This window comes from Lissotriton helveticus, chromosome 2_1 (genome assembly GCF_964261635.1).
Source record: "Lissotriton helveticus chromosome 2_1, aLisHel1.1, whole genome shotgun sequence".
Classification (NCBI taxonomy): domain Eukaryota; kingdom Metazoa; phylum Chordata; class Amphibia; order Caudata; family Salamandridae; genus Lissotriton; species Lissotriton helveticus.
In genome coordinates, this window is record NC_136059.1 from 996,024,896 (window position 1) to 996,045,918 (window position 21,023).

General features: G+C 44.2%; 1 protein-coding gene across 1 annotated transcript in view; it reads right to left on the bottom strand.

The window, feature by feature from the left end:
• The window catches only part of CEMIP2 (cell migration inducing hyaluronidase 2), a 360,647-nt gene that overhangs the window by 262,824 nt on the left and 76,800 nt on the right, over window positions 1–21,023 (bottom strand). The window lies entirely within an intron of this gene.

Genomic DNA, 21,023 nt, shown 5'->3' on the forward strand with positions numbered 1-21,023 from the left:
ATTGTGATTCATCCTTAAAATGACAATCCTTGCAATTGAAAAATAAAGGTGTGGATTTGGTAAAACGATGCCAAAGATTGGGACACTTTTTTTGGCCATATTCGAGAGTTTATTGTAATGAGTTCTGTGGGTCAAAACTGCAAAAGCATGCCACTGCACTGCTGTCTAGTATGGCATTCTAGGTGTAGTCAAAGGTCTTTCCGTATGTCAGATTACTGATCAACTTAATTAGGTATCAAAGATGTTCATGGTGGGAGTAGTGTTAGTGACCAGCTGCAATCATCAGGCCATACTTAGTAAGCTGTGCACCGCCAAGTCGTACTTCTGGGAGTCGCCATTCACTATGGGTGCTGAAAACGTGCAGTTGAATAACTCAAGATTATTCTTCAGAACTCATGCTCATCTTTGTGCAGGGTGAAACCATAATACTTTGGTTACAGTAGCGCAGCAGGAAGGCACTTCTGATGGTTCCCTATTGAACCTGGTAGAAATGGCAAATGTGTGAATTTTACTCCCTGAAGTAAGAAAATCTTTAATTCCCCTACATTTCGTATAGTACTCCCGAGATCCATAAAAACTGAAAAGTTGTTGGAATAGAAAGATGCAAACTTACCGGGAGGAAATTTCTTACTTTTTTTTCTTAGTGAAAAGGTCTTCTACAAGTACATATTGTATACATACTTAAGAAATTTAAGTAGGTCATTGACAAAGTGGTACAACGAAATAAAGCATGCGGTATGACAAAACCCTTGCAAATTCACAGAAGCTTTGTACCAGAGATGTACCGTTTAAGAATTGCTCAATGCTTAAGTACATGCACCAGTCACGAGAAGTATGATGTTCATATGAAGGACTTTTACATGTGTCATCCGATTAACAATCTGTACTATAAATGCCAACATTAATGATGTCACTGTTCTTCTGCAATTGCAAGTGCATAGAAACAAATGTATGTGTGTATACCTGTCTGCTTACGTGTGCACTAGAATTGTTTTATTTACACTGCATTCACCTTTTTTGTCATGCTACTGCTACCCTAGACTACGGGAATTAGCCGAATAGGAAAAAACACGTTTTACAGGAAAGTGCAAAATGCACTGCCAATCTGTTTCTGAAACAAGTTAGGATTGCAAGGCTAAGGCTTGCTACCTAGAAACCTCAAAATGTTGGCATTTTCCAAGTGTGATGATTTTAAGTCGTAAGAAGCCCATAAACGAAAATAAATTGGCAAATAAGGACAAACAATCTTACGTCTACACATCTAGGTATACTATTTCTTTGTCAATTAGTTGGTTTATGATTATTCTGCAAGGGGCTAAGTTTTTATGAAGACACATAATTGGGTAAACCTGATCTGGAGAAGTGTTCTCCTGTAACTCATGTACAATAACATTTTTAGCAAATCTATCTTGGGGGATATCTTTAACGCAGTCCTTAGTTCCATTATCACATACATTATTTCTTCGATCCCCTTGTACTCTGCTTTTTCCTCAAATTTCAACACCATCTTGGCATTGCATGGCACTGAACAACCACATCATCATTTTTTTCACCCCATCCTTCTTCTTTTGCTCTCTCTTAGTCTAATCCTAGCCTGCAACCTCATCTCCACTTAAAACATTGCATCTCTCTCATCACTCCTGAAACCTCACCATCAAACCTGCCTCTATTTCCTCTTACCTCTTTACCTTTGAATCATCTCTCGTACCCAGTCCTTTGTCAGCCTTTAATTCCTATATGTGTGTGTGTGGATTGCAGTAGACAAAGTCACAGTAGTCATTTTTCTATGACTTTACCCAAACTCTATTTCCATGCCTTTATAAGAGACTAAATATACTTTCAGTCCAAACTATTGATTCTAAAAGTTTGCAATAGATATGGGATTCAATAACTTGTCCGCTTGGTGCATTTATTTGCAAAAATAGCCAGTATGGCGGTCATAAGACAGCCATTATCAATTACAGTTCTTTGTTGTTTAAAGCTACATAATCTTTATAAGAAACAACAGTGGACATTATACTAGCAATAATGGAATTAGCTTGGCATTTCTTTAGAGAACATTTACGAATCACAAGATGCAGGCATTTAAAACGATGGTGAATTATTGGAATGTTTGGGGACTGCAGCTCCAGTGAGGTTGGCCCTGCCTACCATAGCAGGCAACCACTATCAAGGAAAATAGATCAAAAACTACAGGTTTGTAATCGCTTTCTGTTTTTATTTATAACTTCAAGAAATATTCATTATAAAAAGTGTAGTTTGAAAAAAATTTAACATTTCCGAAAACATTTGTAGAAACTCGATCCCGTGATGTTTGAGGTTTTTAGGTAAGAAGTACCTCTTTGGGATGGGATTGGCTGATTTATTTTTTTTAGAGGCTATTCATTACCTGTTGATATTCACAGACGTTTTCCAGGTGCAATAGACGGGAACCCCTACATATTTGACAACACCGTAAAAGTGAAAAAACAGGCAAAAACACAGAAATGACCATCTGTTAGGACCAATGTCAATAGGCGTTTTCTTGAGCCACCATATCCTGCGATTTTTCACTTTTGTCTTTGGACGTTATACTGTAGTTACTTTTTATTTGTATTTAGAGGAGCCTTGAAGTATAGACCCTAGCCATCACTTTTTCCGAAGTATACCCTGGATGTCCCTGGGATGGGGCAGAATGCAAAAAGGTCAGCCATCATTTCTGAACTCACCCACCAAATACCAGGTACTGATTGGTGGCAGGTTATATCATATTTGGAGATGGAGCATGTCTCCACAACTGTCACTGCAGATGCCAACTGACACCCACGTGCAAAATCTAGACCGCAAATATTTGTGAATCCAACAACCAAGATATGCTCTCCGACACCGGAGTAAAAGTGAAGACAAAATTGATCACGCTCACCGGAGTGGATGCAGTGGCGTAACGTTAACTGATGGGACCCCCCTGCGTGGTACAGCTGAAGTGCTGTGGTGAGGGGGCCTCCTGGAGCTTGGGGGCCCCCGCACTGCAGGGGCTGTGGGGGCCTGTGTTACGCCCCTGAGTGGATGAGGACAATGGATAAATGTGTAATTTAATGTGGATCCACTTTTGCGTCTTCCAATAGATTTTAGGTGAACGAGTCTATAGTGTAGGATTGATGCTGCTCTCAGATAGCAACAGTTTCAGCCCACTGTCAGTTTCATCTTCACTCTCCTTCTGCAGGGCGCTATCTGGGTGGGATAAATAAAAGTTCCCATGACAGCAGTCTCTTGGAAGAGAAAAAGGTTTGGAGGTACATCACATTGCAACCCCCAGTGCCTGTTGACAGTAGGACATGCCTGCTCTGCCCACCCACATCCTCTTGCTTCTTAAAGCAGGAAAATGGCAGCGTCAGACTGTTTCACAATGGCAAACTGGCATCCAAGACTTAAACACTGGTACTGTAATTGGCAAACAGCTGCTGCCCAACGACTAGAGACTAGGAATTTTCATTTACAGCCACACTTGGAACAAGATGTATGTGGTCCTCCCGCAGTAAGCTATGAAGTTGATGAATTTCCTAAAGGCTGAAGCCACCTCCTTAAGACCACGGGAAACCCTTAGGAAGAAGAGGAGAAGCGTGATCAACAACTAGACTTATAACACTATTCCCAGGTTTTTGGAACTCCAGGGGAGGAGGGGGAAATCAGAAGTAGTTATTTCTGCATTCTGATGCATGAACAGTTAAAACTTTTTTTTTAATTAAAAAAAAACTTTTAAATCACACCAATTGAAACCCATGGTTTCATATGGGCAATACATACAATCCTAACACAGCCCAGGTTTTTCATATTGTACTAAAAAAAAAACCCATTACAGCAGGCTACAACTAGATAAAACCCAATTTTTTTTTTATTAATAGGCAGTATAGGTGTTAATACCTCTGTCAGTCATTGCAAGTGCTGGCTCACCCACATGAATACACCATGCAGTCTTAGGCAAAACATTATACTCCTGAACCACCTCGCGGAAAGACGAATTGTCGTAATTAATTTTAATATAATATAAATATCATTCGTGACACAGCTCGGAACAAAAAAAACGACATATTTTAAACCTGAAACAGTAATTGTTACTGATAAGGAACAATACATCCAGTTTTCCAAGTAAACTGCCAAAATATCACGCACCAGAGTGCAAGGGAAGTAGCAGAGCACAGTGATGACAGGGTCATGTGCATTAGACAAGCCCCCTCTTCATTCAACACTGATTTACAGCAGTGGTTATGTGACACTGACAGTGATGGATTCCCTGTAATTAGTTTTATTTTTTTTGCCTAATATGTGCTAAGTGTGCTTTTTAAGTTGTGGTTTGCTAAAGCCATCTAAGGGACATTCAGAACGTTGACCTAGAAATGCTTTCCGCCCGTTGCTTAGCATTGACTTTTTGACACATTTTCTGACTATTTGCTGGCTTTTTTTGTTTTAGGCTGTCCAGCTCGAGTTTGTCCCTCCCGTTGCCCTAACCTTGTTTACTGCATTCTCCCACGAACTCACTTTCTGTAAACAGGCCGTTAAATCTTTTTCTTATCTTGTCACATTTGCTGTGCATTCAAAGACAGAAGTCAGATGTCAGGCTGTGTCTTCCACAGAGCTTGGTGTTTATTCTTCTTTCTCCGACTTCAAAGTGGGAGGATTTTTTGTGACAATCATGCTGGCTAGTTGAAGAAGTGGACTGGAACCCCACTGCTCTACGCACCCTCCACTCCACTTGCGTTTCACCCACACTTTCCCTTTCTTCATGACTAGGGCTCAATAACACGTGCCCGTAATATGGACATCTCTACATTAGGCGACCTGTACCCACAAGACACATTTCTAGAGCTGCCAAAAGGCCAGGGAGACACGTAAGTACCAATCCTGGAATTACTTCTTTATTACCAACTCCGTGCCACTTGCAAAACAATTCACCATACTTTCCCAACTTCTCCAGCTATCATGAAACCACTAGAACACTTATTAACTACACCGTCACCTTGCAGACTGATAACTAGCCTATATAATCTCACAGGGAAAAAATAACCCATGGGCTGCCCCTAGGGCTCTGGCGCAGTAGAGGAAAGACTGGGAAGAACAGCCTACAGACAAACAATGGGCATTCTGTTGCTCACAGCTGAGATATCTATCCCCAAACTACAAGCTGAGGCTTATCCCATTTTAAATTTATACACAGGTTTTACCGCACCCCCTAACAGTTATGCAAACTGAGGCAATGCCCAGATTCGCGTTGCTGGAAATGCAGACATGAAGCTGCTACCTTTCTACATATTGCGTGGGAGTGCCCAGCTATATCTGGATTTTGGGAAGAAGTATATGACCCCGTGCAGGCCATCACTGGACGGACACTGGAGTGTACCCCATTGGTAGTGTTGCTGGGCTACGTAGAGGAAATCCCACCTGAGAAACGCCGCCTAACAGCTATGATGCTACTGCTCGCAAAACGTAGACTAGCTATACTTTGGGGTGCCCCTAGAATTCCCTGTTTTGCTGCATGGGTGCAAGACGTAGCTTATTGTCAAGAGCAGTTAGCAGCATTCTGGGACCTTATGCCAATGGCATCTCGCCCGAAAGATATGTGGGAACCTTTCAAGATCTGGCTCAGAGGACACAGCCAAACTCTCTTAGACGACCCTAGACCAGCGCCAGCTTTAACTGCGCCAAGATCGCCCCAATAGCTGCTTAAAAAACCTACCATTTTGTGCAGACTACCCTTCCATATATGCAGGTCAACTTCCCTGTAACACGTGGCGAGGTTAGGGGCTGCCACTCCCCCTTACCCTGATTTAGGCACCCAAAAATCTCTAAGCCTGATCAGACCACACTTTCCGCCGACATGATCCAGTCATCATAACTAAGTAAATTGTTTTAATGTATAAGGAGATATTTTTCAAACGAACAGACTCTACTTGAGCAATGTACTTGACCTTTGCAACTTACTGGTGTTTTAGTAGTCCATGTAATGATACAACGTTGTAATATGCAGTGCAGTCTTCACATACTAATCTGCTTCTGTTATATACTTGTCTGAACAAAATTTAAAATAAAATAAAAAAATCATGCTGGCTAATAGGGATCTGCTTGATGAAGGCTGTACATATGTTATTTTTTTCCTAGCACACAACAAAACTGAAATGTCTGTAAATGAACTGTGCAGACGATCAAATCAATACATTGGGTGATGACAATTCCACACATTATCGTTTGCGTGCTGTATACTTTTATCAGTCGAACTGTATGAGTGCAAATGTAATGGTCATTTCAGTTGAAGATGTATTGTCTGTATTGGCACTGGGCTATCATACCATGCGTACTCCATGTCACCCCACTCCACTCTGCTCTCAACCACGCCACTATACTCTACACCGCTCCACACAATACCACTACACTCCACTCCACTCTGCGTCACTGCACTCTACTCTGCGCCACTCCTCTACACCTCTCTACTCTACTGCACTCTACGCCAATGCACTCTACCCCACACTAATTTACTATGCAGCTCTGCACTTTACACCACTCCATGCCACTCCACTCTATCCCACCCTACTTAGCACCACTGTACTCTATGCCACTGCTCTCTATGCCACTCTTCTCTGCGCTGCTGCACTCTACAGCCGTGTACTCTGCAACATTGCACTCTCTGCCACTCTACACCACTGAACTCTACCTTGGAACAATATACTCTCTCACTGCAGTCTACTCCACTCTATTGCACTCTGCGCCACTCCACACCACTGCACTCTACTCGAATGCACTCTACACCACTTTACTTAAAACCAATACACTGTACACCAATGCACTATATGCCAATTTACTCTGCTCCACTGCACTTTAAACCACTGCACTCTATGTCACTTTACTCTGCACCACTGTATGCCACTGCACTCTCTGCCAGCCTACTCTGTGCCACTAGACTGCATTCTACACTAGTCTAATCTACTGTGAATCACTTTACTCTGCTGCCTGTGCACTCATCACCCACTCTACTATGCACCACTGCGCTCTTCTTCACTGCACTCTACAGCACTCCAGGTCACTCTACTCTGCAACACTACACTACGCTACTACTATATACCACTCCATTACACCCTGCACCTCTCCACTTCACTCTACTCTGAAACAATCACTCTACGTCACTGCACTCTTTGCCACTGCATGTTAAGCCCCTCCACTCTACGCCACTGCAATCAATGCTGCACTACTCTACTCGATGCCACCGTGCTCTACTCTGCATCACCCCACACAATGCCACTCCACACTGAGTCACTGCACTCTCCTCTACACCACTCCACTCTACTCTACACAGAACTCCACGCTACTCTATGTTAATGCGCTCTACCCCACACTACTCTACTATGCTCCACTACACACTTCTTCACTGCACTCTACACAAATCTGTGTCACTCGACTTTATGCGACACTGCACTCCACTCTATTCTAATCTGCACCACTGCTCTCTACGCCACTATATTCTGTGCCCCTGCACTCTAAGGCAGTTTACTCTGCAACACTGCACTCTCTGCCACTCCACTTATGTCACTCTCCGCCACTGAACTCTACATCACTGCACTCTAAGGCACCCTACTCTGAAACAATCTACTCTGCCACTGCAGTCTACACCAATCTATTGCACTATAAGCTACTCCACGCCTCCACTGTAATCCAATCTACTCTGCACCACTGCACTGTACACCACTCTTCTCTACACCATTGCACTCAATGTCATTTGATTCTGTACCACTGTATGTCGCTGAACTCTACACCAATGCACTCTACTCTATACCATTGCACTCTACTCTGCAGGACCGCACTCTCCACACTGAAATCGCTGCCACTCTACTCTGTGACATTCTGCACTGCGCTCTACTCTGCACCTCTCTGCCACTCTTCACCACTCTAATCTACTGTGCACCACTGCACTCTGACACTCCACTCTATGCTACTTCTCTTTACACCTCTTTATTTTACGGTGCATCACTCTACTCTATGCCAGTGTATTCTACCCCACTCTTCTATGCACCACGGTGCTCATTGCCACTGCATTCTACAGCACTCTACTCTACGTCACTGCACTCTAAGGCAGTTTACTCTGCAGCACTGAACTCTCTGCCCCGCTACTTATGTCACTCTCCGCCACTGAACTCTGCAACACTGCACTCCACAACACTGTACGCTACTCCATAACCCTCCACTTAACTTATCTCCCGACACTCCACTCTACTGTACTCCACTTCATAACACTCCACTCTACTCCACTTTATGACACTTCACGCCACACAACTCTCCTTTACTCCACTAACTTTTAGCCTTGCTGAACAGCAGCCACTCTGGTGTACAACATTGCTAAAACATATTTGCAATGCCAATAGCACATTCATAGGCGAAACCTATTGGCTTTGTCAATGCTTGTTACCATAATGAAAGTTATCCCCAAAGCTTACTGATATAGATAATACTTAGCTAGACATCAAATACATCAGTTTTAGCTACGAGGTAACCGAATATGGCTTCAGTGAAGCCAGGCCAAACAAGATAGGATAGTGAAACAAAATTTCAACTCAGCCTATTTTGAAATGATCATGAGATAATATTTTTAGAAATGTAAACAGTTTCTTGATACCATTTGTAGAAAAACAATAACGATTTTTTATCCTTGAGATATTTTGGCTATTTTAAGGAACATCACAAAGCAACATTGCAAGCCCAAGAGGATGCGATGCAATTTTGGTCTTAGTATGTTCCACAAAAACTGAAAGTAAACATTTTCTAAAGGAGAAAAATATTTCAGGTGGGCGTATTTGTAGTTTTGAGGTTAGATTTGGAACTCGAATAACAGCGAAGAGCGGTTACACTTTTAGGATCAAGAACTGTACATGGATATTTTAGCTAATTCACTTTGAGATTTGGCCCAGTGAGTGAATCCGCTTTGGTGGGCTTGTATGCATATCTTGCTTTGAGATGCTAACCAACTTACCAGTGAAACGTGCTCACTAAGCACTATAATCAGTCTTAATCTTAGAAAACATAAAATTCAAAACACATTTTTTCATATTTCCAGGCAGACTATTCATCTTGAACTTGCCTTTATGCTAATTAAGAGGTGTGTGCTAGCACTGGAACACAGTGGTCTTTTAAACAGTTCCAAGATCAGTCAATCTGGAAACAAATGTTTCTCAATAGTTCATACCTGTGGTCGTAAAATCTGTAAATAGATTAATAGTTGCGAAACGCTGGGCTGGAATCAACTGGTACCGTTTTATTTTGCATTTCAAAGTGCATAAACAGAGCAGGATTCCTCATAAAACCCTCAAAGCTACCCTGTCAAGGTGCAACGAGCCACCCAACCACGAGGGGTGTCGATGCATGCCACAAAATAAAAATAAATAAGATCAATAGATGGGAGTTAAGTAAAGGACCACAGTCACAATCTCGAAAAAGTGGATTAAAAAAATTCAACGGAATATTTTACTCAAAATCGCTTTTCTTGGCTCTATTTTCTTCTCAATAAACATGTTTCTTTATTTTGATTTAACACCTAGCTTTGCGCCTCAGTATTTTCAGAATTTGCTTCAAGACATGCGCACACCTCATTTTGGATTCGAAGGTTTTTATCCCTCACATACAACGGTAACACAAAATGGTGTGGCACTTTAAACGAGTCGCATCTTGTCGGCGGGACACCTTTTCTGTGACCTCTCTCTAACAGAGGTGTAGGTGACCGCGCCAATCCTCGATCTCTGCATAGCATCCTTTGATCATTCATTGGTTCTGACTCGCTCTCACACCTTCCGCAGTTCAGCAAACCAGAAGCTCAACCATTAGGTCCAGCAGAAGTCTGTGCACTGGCCCACACATGTTGGAGCAGTAATTGCTAGGACATTGTTTGCAAGCTCACACCCATTACTAAAGAGCAATACACAATTCTGCTTGTGGTAAGTGGTATAAAATCAGTCAGCATTTTATATTATTCAGCTATACTTGTTTCTTGATGCCATCTACAAAAGTTACATCTTTCCTGGTGTTTGTTTCCACGAAAGTCTCATTTTCAATAAATTCTCAATGTATGCTGGTGTGTTCCATGCTAGTTCAGTCTGCAAGGTGTCTTCACACAAAAGTCTCAAAATGTTGGTTTTGTGCTGCCTTCTCTACATTCCGTGCACTGGTGTGCCGTAACTCATTATAGATAACCTCCATCAGCTCCCCTAAAAACTCACACCTCACTTTTAAACGAGACAGTACCTGATGTTGACTTTCCTCTTGTTTATCTAGGTGATGACTTAGTAGGGGGCCAATAACAAAGTCTGTCCATTGGTACTTGCTGTTTGGACACATTTGAAGCCTTTAAAATGGCTGACCACATAGACGTGGTGTGAACCAAAGTCTTCAGAGTAGCAAACATCTAACGGATGGCAACAGGTTGCTTGTGTGTCATTACTAGGCCAACTATCCCTTCAGGCCTCGTATGCTGGTGTGTATTTCCACCTTCACCACTTACAACAAGATTTGCAAGTCGCAACTTAAAAAAGACAACGACATATAATCATCTCTTCAATATATGATTTTGTGAGAATTCATAAATGAAACATTTTATACCTGGAAAACAATTATTTTATTAGTTTGCTAGTATAATTCAATGTCCCCAGACATTAGTATGGCATATTTTCCATTGTGGAAAGACCACACGCGTAGCTTTAGTGAAAGAGTGATTTCCAGGTTTTTTTCTCCTGTTTTTCACCATGGTGAAAATGATTGTCCACATGGAGAAATCTCTTTTCCTACACTCCTATTAGGGTCAGAGTGATCCCTTCCTCTAACCACAATTATGTTCACAGTTTGTTAAAATAAGAGTGTTTGTGGGTTTTGGCACTACTGCAAATGTTTGAGAATAAAACTGGACTTCCCTCAAAAATTGTCATGGCCACCTGTCTCCCTTTCTCATTTCCCAAACCGTTCTTGCATTTGCTCAGGCAGAAATTGGCAGACTTCAAAATATGTGGCTAGCTGCAAAGTAATCTTGATACTGTAAGTCAGGATTTCACATTTACATAAGTGGATTAACTTTTTAGCCCAACAGGCTTCACTTATGGGTGCAGAACAAAGTGCAAAAATCTATCCCTTTAGGATCCAAGAAGATGCCAGCCAACAGCAGGACCTCTCGTGTCATCACCCTAGTTACCAGTACATTGATGAAGCAAAAATCTAGGGCTCATCCCCAAGGAAGTGATCCTTGCCACCTTTATTGGCTACTTGACTTGGTAAGCTAGGTGGATTGGGAAGGATCGGCTGAAGTTTAATCTAGACAAAATCGAGCAGCCGATATTCGATGATTGGTCTAGAGCAGAGTTCTTCAAACTGTGGGGCCCGCCCCCCTAGGGGGGCGCGACACCCTCCCAGGGGGGGCGCGAACTCGACCCTAACATCTTACTTTTGTTGTCCTTAACACATTCTCCGCGTGGCAAGTATTTACCCATTTCAAATGGGAATTTCTTTTCATTAACGAACTCCGGTGACAGAGGGTTGGAGGGGGGAGGAAGGGGAAATAACTTGGCGCGCTGTGCCGTGCTTTTGTCTAAGTGCTAAGAGTTCACCGTCCCAGGAGGGGGTTAATTGCTGGAGCTGAAATGCTTCAGCTGCAGTGGGAGGCAGGAAGTCTCCGCTGGTAACAAACACTGGCAAAGCCAGCAGGTTACACCTTTACAAAATCTATTGGCTTTCAATTGTTTTACATATTACACAGCACTAGAGCTGCTGCACAACTTAGCTTATGATTAAAAAAAAACACTATGAAACAGTCAATGGTGCGCGCATCATAGCACTTTTTTTTATATTAAGCCAGGTTTCACAGAAGCTCAACTGCTATGCAATATGTAAAAAAAAAACAAATTGCCAAACCCAATAGATTTCATATAGTCGAAACCTATTGCCTTTTGCCGATGCAGGTTGTTCAAGTTGGCAGTTATGATGGCCTGAGTGAACTTGTTCTCCCTGTTCAGCAGGAAGTCACCATACCGGAGGAAGGGCTTTAAGTAGAATGAAAAAACTTGTGGGGGCTCCCAGAGGGGCATGGTCGATGTAATGAAGGGCGTGACTTAAAACGCCTAACTGAAAATCCATGCCCGGTATAGTGTGTCGCCCCACTGGTATTTTGTTGCTTCATCATTCCATCCATATACATGTAACATTGCATCTACTACAAGCCAGGACTATTGTCTTTGTCAATGGTTGTTAGTTGCATATGATAAATATGCATCAGCGATGGCTTTGAAGCTTGACAGGGGTGCTGCTATGGGTGAGAGTGCGCTGCGAGGGGTGAGAGAACTGTAGCTGGTGTGAGAGCGGCGCTGCGTGGGTGTGATGGGCGCTGCGATGGTCTGATGGGCGCTGCGAGGGTGTGAGGGGTGCTGGAAGGGTGTGAGGGGCGCTTCGGGGAGTGAAAGGACACTGTGAGGGGTGCTGCTGGGGATGAGAGTGGCGCTTCTAAAGGGTGAGAGGGGCTCTGCTGGAGGTGAGAAAGAACTTCAGGTGGTGTGAAAGCTGCACTGCTATAGCGAGAGAGGCCCTGGTGGGGGTAACAGATGTGCTGAAGAGGGAGCGAAAGGGCACTGCAGTAGACAAGCAGTATTTAGGGGTGAGAAGGGTACTAAGGGGTTCGGGGACGGAGGATGCAGGGGGCAAGGGATGCGCTGCAAGGGTGGAGAGAGGACATTGCTGGTGTGAGAAGGGCACTGACGTGTGTCTGGGAGCTGTGCACGAGAGGGGATCGCTGCAGACTTCATCGAGGGCATTGATGAGGGTGAGGCTGGGGGCACACCCAGAGTGAGGAGTGCCATGGCAGTGGCTAACAACAAAAGGAGTGTGATAAGTGTGTAAACGGGGGCACTTTGAGTGTGAGATGGATGCCCCACGGAGGGAGGCCGGGCAGCGTGCAACTGTTTGAAGATGTAACTTGGGGAGTGATCAGAGGTGCGCATCTGGTAGTGAGCCGTCACAGTGAGATCTTGAAAGGAGTGAGTTTGTATGGGGGGAAGTCCCCGTCTACCGGGACTGTGTGTGCACGCGTGTGGCTGAGGTGTGAATAGGGCGCACACTGCAACAAGTCACTGTGGGGTGAGTGGATGTGTGCATGGGTGATAGTGAGTGTATGGAATCACCGTGTGAAGAAGGTTGCATCCGTGCAGGTGGTGGGGAAGCAAAGAGAGGGTGAACCAGTGTTGTAATGACTGTCTGCTGGCGGACTGTATGCAGCGATGAGGGGCTGCTCGGTGGAGGTGTGTGCAGCGTGATTGTGAGTGGACAGTGAGTGCAGGTAGTGTCTGAGAACAACTGTCTGCCAGCAGTGCGTGATACGTCACCGGGGGCCCTGAAAACGCGCTAGCGGTACATTTAGCGCTGTGACACCCCCTCATGGAAAGTGCGTGCAAGGCGCGTGTCTTCAGAGAAATGTGTGCATCGGGAACCATTGTGCAGACGTTGTATCAGAGGGAGTGTGTCAGTGAGATTGTGCATAGAGAGACTTCTTGCAGAAAGTCACTGCAACAAAGTGTGTGCAGGGGGAGTGCGTGTATGGGGGTCACCAGCTAGGAAGTCACTGCAAGAAAAGTGTGTGCAGACGGGGTCACCATCTAGGTACCCTAGCCACAAGCCATTGCAGGGAGAGTGTGTGCAGGGTGAGTACGTGCATGGTGAATACCAGCTAGGAAGTCACCACAAGGAAAGTGTGTGCAGGGTAAATGCGTGCATGGGGGGTCACTGGCTACGTGTGTCAGCCCGGCCTGGAAGTGTGTCTAACTTGAATACTACAATTACATTGTAGCAGAACTAACTTGCAAGCCGCAGAGCTGCAAACAGATTTAGCAACATTATTTGTCGGATATGGCCCGTGATATGCACGTGGCGGTCGATTCCAGAAATTTCTGTCAGGTGGTGGGTGGGCCCAACATCTAAAAAAATTGAGATGGTGGGGCTCAACCTACAAAAGTTTGAAGACCTCTGGTCTAGAGTGAGGATGCGTCAGGATACCGCGTGTTGATATAGATTAACAGAATGCTCCAACTCCCAGCGCCTAAGGCCTGGAACTTCAGACTAATCTTTGGTCGTATCCTGATCACAATGGCCAAGAAATGTTACAGTCAAACCAGGCATTTATTAAACTGTATGCAGAAAACTAACATGTTCAGTTGGATTAGCTTGTGTTCGGAAATCACCGATTTGCACTTTTAAATATTAAATATTTTCGGAGTTTAACGTGCACCAAAACAGTTTAGCTTTGAGCAAACCGGATGTCTCAGCTTCTGCAGAATGTGGCTCCTAGAATGCTGAAAATAATCTGTCACTTCATGCAACCCCCCCCCCCCCCGTCGCCCCCCACCCCCGCCCTCCCCCGCCTCCAATTTACTGTAAACTGTAAGCAGCTTCCTGGAAGCCAAATTCAAGTTCCATGTCACTTTAGATCGCGTATTCTTCCTACCTACTACCCCCTCTCCAAGATTGCGTTTCAAATGTGCTACTTGTGATTTAAAAATGTTGACCTTTGAGATGTATTCTGTATCAAGTGTATTTTCAGCCCTTTAAATTCGAGTGAGATCACGCTGCATAAATAAAATTAAAATATGAAATTAGATAGGTCTGATGTCTCAAACGAGGTGGAAATCAGGGTTGAAAAAAATCGACTGATGGAAATATTTTTTTTTAAAACTGCCAAAATCATGAGAGAATCTTCGAGGGAAAGCGGTCTTACAAGCCCTACAAAAATAATGGAAAACAAACAGCTGGGAAAATGATCCAGACATTGCACATAAAACTGCACTTGTTTGCCGAATTTAATGGTGTGTTAATGTGTCAGTTACGAAATATCTCGTCGGTTTTACGGGCAGTTTTAAAATGCAGATAGCAGAATCAGAAGGAGAGAAATAACGTTGTACTTACACTTTAAGCAGATTGGAAGTAAACTGCTAGGCTCACCACTTAAAGACACAAGGTTAAGCGAACGACAATTTTAATTTGCTTAACAGTGCCCAAAAAGCAGCAGAGATAAAATCGGGGTTTAGGAGGTGACGATATATTTTGGCTTTGGAACTTTTAGAACAATTGACGTTCTCGGAGGTCTTCTTTTAGCGCCGACAAACGCGACTTCCCATCACCGCGGCGTGCCATGCCAATCCGGATTTGGAAATAAAAACAACGTACTGACGAAATAAATGTTTTTCCCATGGAAATGCCAAAGCTAGCTATCGGCAACAAAGGAGACATGGGAAAATATTTTCTGGGGTTTTTGTTTTTAAATCTACGAAAAGGCGTTTCTGTTATGATAGGTGTCTCTCTGACGGGGCGGGTCACCTGCATCCGTTCCGACGGTATCTATGGGTGCCCCGTGATGCCACGTTGCCAAGGTTCATAGGACAGGCCCTTGGGATTCACAGGACCTGTTTCCATGGAAAGATGCGCAGTCCTGGGTCATCACTTCTGTGGATAATAACAGGATTTATAACTGCGTCACTGTGAATATCCCACTGCGCAGAAGCCCTAATTCAATAGTACCACGTGACAAATATCCACAGCAGAAAAACAAACCACCGCCCACGTTAATCTAAGCATTGCAAACAAACACCTGCCCAATCGGCCGGAAAATGTATTGAAAAAAAGAAGCAGAGACAACGTCAATAGATTTGGGAAGATAAGAAGTACTCCAGGGTCTTTCTGTCATTGGCAGTTGACGTGCTTTGCCACCCTCTTTAGGCATGAACAGGTCCTCCGTGTTCCATTTGAGGGCAGCCCTCCTCTCCAGTGGATGTGGTAGTTTTAATGAATTGTGAAAGTCTGAAGAGAGCTCTATTTTTTGTACACAATTGCATTATTTAGAGCTTGGCATTCGTTGTACGTTAATGGCTATATTTTCCCAAAATAAGTTTTCTTCACACATTTCGTGTGGTAGCTCACTTCAGTCGACGTGTTTCGCTCATCACCTTGATAGGCAGTGCTCACTATGAACAAGAATAAGTGCTGGGGCCCAGGGTTTTGCTTAGACGCTCACAGCAGGGGCTATCAAAATGTCAGGGTGCAGAATACCACGCATGCAGAGCCTTGGTTCCCCCTCATGCCTTTTTGATCCACCAGCAGACACGCCCTGCCCCTTTATCATAATATTTAAGGTCCATTCTCATCCCTGCTTTCTATATCACAGTTTTTCTGTATTTCTGTTCCTCTTTCTTTCATATTTTGTGTTTTTCTCTCTCTTGCTCTGGGGCAAAGCCTGTGGAGGAAAAATAAGAACTAGCCCACAAAGCTTAGTGCTGGTAGGCCCCACCTGCAGCCACCGGCACAAATTATGCACTACCAATAGGCACGAACAATTTTGTAAGGTTTGCTGCTTCTTATTACAGCTTAGAGGCTGCCATGCATTACATTGTTTGTATCCGTTTGAGTTGGTCTGTGTCCTTGAGGAGTCCATCCATGATGCAATCCCCTATGAGCAGCCATATTGTCTTCAATCGGTTTAGACGACTGCAATCTATGGAGTAGACACCTTTTCTGAAACCAGTGTGCATACAGAGTTTAGCATTAAGGGGAGTTGCAGCACCAATACATATTAAGTTTGCATTCCTGTTTCTAACCCACTCACCTTCATTAGTTTATATTTGGGCTTATTGCATTCAAGTTATGTAATTAACTCCTGGTTTTATTCAATTGTGGGCTTATTTTGACTGTAATTGTGCCTGTTTTTAGATATTACCCTGCAGTATTAAGACACTGGATCACTAGGATACCCTCTCGGGGATTAGTGTGCTATACAAATCGACCTAACATAACTTAAATGACCCTGACCTCAAATATTTGAGGATCTTTCTATTTCCAGGGTAGCACAAAACTATGGCTATTTCAGAAGGTACATAGGAGGGAGATCAAATGGTTAGAACACTGGCTTATACCGGGGTTGGTTTATAAGGGTGGAGGCATTGAGTGAGAACTGGGGGAGGGACAGCATCATCCTGTCCCTCCTTCTGAGTTTATCCTCTGTTCTGTGCACCCACGCCCTGGATGAGAAAACCAGTAGCAACTGTGAGTCAAGACAAGTAAAGTGGGAGTGGCGGGTGCTTAAGGTGCGGGCCATGAAAAGCCAGTTTGATGATTTCAGGAAACAATTATTACCATGGGTGATCTCAGCTCACGTTTTGCAATACCCTCTTCGCCTTAAATCTGAGGTGTCAGACTGCACTGGGGCTCAGAGTTAAGCCTGAAGATGAAGAGAATGAGATATGAAGGAGGCTAGGAGAAATGCATGTTCCGATTACCTGGCCTTGCCATTTAGCCTAAGGCGCAGACTAAGACAAGACTATCTTTATGAAATAGCGTACTCCAACTGTATCTCAAGATTTAAAAAATCCCCAAAAAATCAGAAAAAAAAACAACGAATCTTATGAACAGGGTGACAGTCCGTCTAGCTGCTGCCCATACAAGATTTTGAGAGTCAAGGTAAAAATCAAAAGTAGCAACAAAAAGAAACAAACTATTAATACCTTTCGTGCCGTGGCTCAGCATTGATAGGGATAGATGTTTTAGATGGATGTTTTAGAATTTTACACCAACAACTGCAGGGAAATAACACTTTCCAATTCCAAAAGTTAACTACAAACTGATCTGTCCTCTAAAGAAAGCAGAACTTGGTGTTCAACAAAACAGTTTCGAAACATCACGAACAAAAAATATGGTACAAATGAAGAGCGAGGTCAGAAATAACTGCAACAAATGATTAAGTTATTCCTATTCAAAGAGTGGGGAGAAATCTTTACAATAAACCATTTTTAGTGTTTTTGTGGAATGCTGGGATAGAAACAGGCACAACAGACAATCCACCATTTATAGCTTAAAAGGTGCCTCACTTGGGCCGAAAGCGAAAACCTACAAAGCAAATGTGGGTCACCTAAATGTATAACCCCCAAAAAAGTACCTCCAGACATGAGAAATGAAAACAGTGGCACACTTTAATAGTAACAGACTGTCAAGGGAGGAGCAGGCTCAGATGGATGCTGTGTCATCACACCCATCGGTCGGGAAGGAAGTCCAGCAGGAGTCATTCGCACACCACCCAATCCTGTTTTTCTTTTACTTTTCAGTACTTGCACATCTCATTTTCACAAGGTAAGAACAAGGAGTCCAGGAACAGAGACCAAGAGTGGATTATTACTCACTCGGGTAACTAAGAGCTAAGCACTCCTATGGAAAAATCTTGCACATTTACAAAACATTAGTATGACACCAAACCCAGGGCACAAGTCCTATAAAAAGAAGCGGGGGGACTGACCAAGTAAGACAATATGCAAATGATCTCATGACATCACGACGTAGCGCTATAAAATAAATTAAATAGTGCTATTTGAATTATCTGTGTAAATACTGGGACAGACTAACCCATCCGACAGTCTTACAGTGTCTGCATTTATATTCAGGGACAGAACAAAGGCAAAAGCAGGCCTCTTGAGTACCTGTGAAGACAAGGTAAGCTGTGTGTTGACATGTGCATTTTACATACATTCACCACATCTTTGTTAAGGTTTATGCAATCACTAGCCACCATACTCTCTTTGTGCCCAGGGCCCCGTGATTCATCTCACCACTGGGCCCCTGCTTCGGGTATGGAGAGTGTGGCCACTGCAGTGAAAGATGAAATATAGAGTGATACCTGAGCCAATGCGGGATAGGACAAAGGATACTGGAACTGTTCCATGACAGCCACCTTTCAGAGCAGCATCATGTGTCACAAGCAGAGTTCTTTAGACTTCAAGGCCAGAGAGTTTAGAGAAATCCTATTCCAAGACTGCTGGCTCCCCCAGACGGGAGTTCCCAATCCAAGACTGCTGGCTCCCCCAGATGGGCGTTCCCAACCCAGGACTGCTGGCTCCCCCAGATGCACGTTCCCAATCCAAGACTTCTGGCTTCAATGATGCACGTTTCCAATCCAAGACTGCGGGCTCCCCCACATGTGCGTTCCCAATCCAAGACTGCTGGCTCCCCCAGCCGCATGTTCTCAATACAAGATTGCTGGCTCCCCCAGGTGCCCGTGCCCAATCCAGGACTGCTGGTTCCTCCAAATGCTCGTTTACAATCCAAGACTGCTGGCTCCCCCAGGTAAGCATTCCCAAACCAAAATTGCTGGCTCCCTCAGGTGCGTGTTCCCAAACCAAAATTGCTGGCTTCCCCCACATGCACATTCCCAATCCAAGAATGCTGGCTCCCCTGATGCTCGTTCTCAATCCAAGACTGCTGGCTCCCCTGATTTGCTTTCCCAATCCGAGACTGCGGGCTCCCCTGATGCACGTTCCCAATCCAAGAATGCTGGCTCCCCTGATGCTCGTGCCCAATCCAAGACTGCTGGCTCCCCTGATTTGCTTTCCCAATCCGAGACTGCGGGCTCCCCTGATGCACGTTCCCAATCCAAGAATGCTGGCTCCCCTGATGCTCGTTCCCAATCCAAGAATGCTGGCTCCCCTGATGCTCGTTCCCAATCCAAGACTGCTGGCTCCCCTGATTTGCGTTCCCAATCCAAGACTGCTGGCTCCCCTGATTTGCGTTCCCAATCCAAGACTGCTGGCTCCCCTGATTTGCCTTCCCAATCCAAGACTGCTGGCTCCCCTGATTTGCGTTCCCAATCCAAGACTGCTGGCTCCCCTGATTTGCGTTCCCAATCCAAGACTGCTGGCTCCCCTGATTTGCGTTCCCAATCCAAGACTGCTGACTCCCCTGATTTGTGTTCCCAATCCAAGACTACTGGCTTTCCTGATTTGCTTTCCCAATCCGAGACTGCGGGCTCCCCTGATGCACGTTCCCAATCCAAGAATGCTGGCTCCCCTGATGCTCGTTCCCAATCCAAGAATGCTGGCTCCCCTGATGCTCGTTGTGCTGGCTCCCCCAAATGCTCGTTTACAATGCAAGACTGCTGGCTTCCCCCAGATACGCATTCCCAAACCAAAATTGCTGGCTCCCCCAGGTGCACTACCAAGCCAAGGCTGCTGGCTCCCCAAAGAACACCCTCTTACAGAACAATAGCAGCTGCTGTTCCTGAAAGCGGGCTGTAAAAGCACTGACCATGACTCCTCCCAGTATTTGTAACCCATAACTTTCAGACCAGAGGATTCAGAAGGCAATAACCGGGGCAAGCGGTCACCATCATTTTGATACATGTAGATTTACAAAATAGTAGTTTGCTCCTCATGTTAGGTTTTTAGGACACACACATAGTCCAATTTTCCTCAAAGTTTGACGATTCTAGTTTTGTGCTGCCTTTCCAAGAGAGGTACCCCAACGTAAGGCTAATAATTGGGGTGGACTAGTGGAACATAATACGGTACTGACTGATGTCCTGTTTGCTTGCACCCGTATGAATTACTGTGACCCCTAACTAGTCCCCGTTAACCCCGAAATCACTTCCTCCTTTGTTTCTGGACTTCTGTCAAGTGGTTGGGCCGTTCCCAGCTTTCTTACACAACAAGGTGAGATACTGTTGTTGGGCGAGGATTGCGCCATCTTTCTCTTTCCAAACAGTGTACTGCAGTCGAAACAGAGCCCTAAATACAGCCTGAAATGAACTCTCATGAAAATATGAGGCTACAGGACAGGTAAGGCTGGTTTAAACTCGGTTACATGGATCCAAGGGGATCATTTCTTACTCAATAGGGTTTTGTACTAAAAGTCTGACGCTAAAAACGGATTAAAAGTGGTTCGTCATTTATATACAATAAGATACAAAAAATATCAATCAATTAACTCCTGTATTCTAGAAGGACACGTTGGGGTAGTTTAAGAGGCCCTCCTTCACAATCACAACAGACCTTTTGTGCATGCACTAACATGAATTGCAACATAAGTTACAGTGGAAGTGCATTAAGCTATACACAGTACAGAGGAAGTACATTAGTCTGTCGTACACAGTGGGTGAACACTATTGTATGTATGCATCGTGTACATTCAATGTACTCTGGGCTATAAAATGAATGAATAGTTTCTCGAAAATAATG